Source organism: Phyllopteryx taeniolatus, chromosome 16 (assembly GCF_024500385.1).
Source record: "Phyllopteryx taeniolatus isolate TA_2022b chromosome 16, UOR_Ptae_1.2, whole genome shotgun sequence".
Taxonomy (NCBI): Eukaryota; Metazoa; Chordata; class Actinopteri; order Syngnathiformes; family Syngnathidae; genus Phyllopteryx; species Phyllopteryx taeniolatus.
The window spans coordinates 2398651-2401371 of record NC_084517.1 but is presented as its reverse complement, the minus strand read 5'-3'; positions in this window follow the sequence as shown (position 1 = coordinate 2401371).

The window sequence follows — 2721 nt, the reverse complement described above, 5'->3', positions numbered from 1 at the left end:
CCTCTCTATGCCCCTCCCCATTCTTTCCATGTAGCCCCCCCTTCAACCCACTACCTCCACATTCAGACTGCCCCATTGTTGCTAGGTTTTCTCTTTGTTCCAAAACTTTGTAGAGCTCACTCAGATCTGTACCTGTATTAATACAGCTGCAATTGAAACTAAATTACATTAGATTTGTAATATGTACAAACTTTTAATAGATGGCCACTTGTACAGTAGTAACAGTTGTGTTGATCTATTTAGATCAGGGGTGTCCAAACATTTTGCAAAGATGGCCAGATTTGGTCAGATGAAAATGTATGGGGGCCGACCATTCGGCCTGACATTCCTCGAACCATTACCATTGTAAACTAACATGTAAATATGTAACTATATGTAACTATATCACTTTGCTGTCTGCAGCTAGGTCGATATTACAAATGAGAATCTGTTTTCAATTGGATTACCAGGATAGTTACAGGTTAAAATAATAATAAATTAAATACAAATGAACTATTTTGGCGGCACAGTGACCGACTGGTTAGAGCGTCAGCCTCACAGTTCTGAGGACCTGAGTTCAATCCCCGTCCCCGCCTGTGTGGAGTTTGCATGTTCTCCCCGTGCCTGCGTGGGTTTTCTCCAGGCACTCCGGTTTCCTCCCACATCCCAAAAACATGCATTAATTGGAGACTCTAAATTGCCCATAGGCATGACTGTGAGTGCGAATGGTTGTTTGTTTCTATGTGCCCTGCGATTGGCTGGCAACCAGTTCAGGGTGTACCCCGCCTCCTGCCCGATGACAGCTGGGATAGGCTCCAGCACGCCCGCGACCCTAGTGAGGAGAAGCGGCTCAGAAAATGGATGGATGGATGGATGGATGGATGAACTATTTTATGAAAGTTGACAGAAATTTTTTAGAAACATCTATTTATTGATTTTGTTTTAACAAATCACATCCCAATGCATTTTGACAAAGAATAGTATAGTGACTATACTATCCTTTCATCTGATTTGACTATAGTATTCTCAAATCAGATGACAGAAATTTAATAAAACTCTGGTTTGATCATCACAAAAAAATTAATTCACTGAGACTCGTAGCTCGCCTTTGTAGAATTTTCATTTGAGTCACGGGCTCTTGTGAAAAATCACGGCTGTGCTATCAAAACAGCTTCCAGTGGCCTCAGTTTTTCGGCGCGTTTGTTCACCCCTAGCTTGTCGTAGTTAGCATGTTTCGTCTGGTAGTGCCTCTTAATATTAAATTCTTTGAAAACAGCTAGTCTCTTGGCAAATTAGGCAGACACAGTTGTTTCGTATGTCAGTGACAAAAAATCTACTTGTCCTGGACACGGCAGCTCTCGTTGTCAACTTTCCTCTTTTTCGTTTCAGTTGCCATTTTAGAAATGGGCTAAAAACATACCCGAGGGGTAAAAGTTCACAGAGGGGTCACGCGACGAGTGCGGCCACAGGTCTACTGGCACTCTCTGGTGAAATATAAAATGGCTTTTTTTTGTATGTGTGTATTGTTTACTGTGGTAAACTGTGCTGGCGGGCCACGTATTATTGATTTTATGACATGATGCTTTGGGCCAGAGGAAATTTTGACACGGGCCGGATTTGGCCCGCGGGCCGGACTTTGGGCATGGCTGATTTAGATTGTCTTTTTTTTTTTTGTTTGTTTGGTCATTGCAAACAACTGTATCTTTGTTTGTAAATTTGAAATGGGCTCTGAACAGTTTTGAGTACGTGAACATTTTCACATACAATCTACTTTACATAGTGCCCCATGAGGGAAAAAAAATGCTATCATTTATTTATGGGATATATTGTACTGTATTTACATTAAATCAGATTATAGGTTATTTAGAAATTGATCAATTAGATTAGTACATGAAAAAGATTAAGATTATAGTGGACAACTGCAAACCAATGCAGTAAGGATCCAGACACATCATATTATAGAAATATGACAACAAATCAATAATCTATCAATATCATTTGCCATCAAAAGAGTAGCAATATACTTGTCATATACTGCCCTGTAGTTCCATTATTGGAGCCTGGATGGCTCAATTTGATATGTGGGACACTCCTTTATCCATTGATATTGTCTATTTCGATATAAACGTATTTATGCCGGTGTGCTGTCGATACATGCTCTAAACTTTTGGTAAACATTGGTTTGTGCATGCAAATAGATGTTGATAACGGCGACCAAGGGAGGCAAGGTGCCATTGCAAGATGCAATCCTATTAGTGTCAAGGTGCTATGTTTGAAGGTTCTCGCCGATATGTCACACAACACGGAAGATATCCCCCCCAAAAAAATCAAACAAGCTAGACTTTTCATTTTGGCATCTTAGTGCTTCTCTGACGCCAAATAATAAATATAATCTCATTATAACAAATTTGTTGTTCCCAACACACTGTGTTGGGCTCGATCTGGAAAGTCAGCCGCGATGGCAAATCGAGCCAATAACAGGGCTGAAATCTAGTCTGAGCCAGGCATAAATTCAGATAGGATGGCTGCGGAGAGACTTTACAGAAAAGAACAATACCTGTCATATAAACGAGAAGAAAATATCCAGTATCACATGAAGTGCAGACTCATTAAATTTTAGTGAACATTTTACCAATTTGCACAGGAATGAGGAATTTTAAAGTTCATTTACCTTTTTATATCCAAACTTTAGAATCACTGAGCTTCAGAAATTAATCAAGCATGACATTCAACCACAAAAAA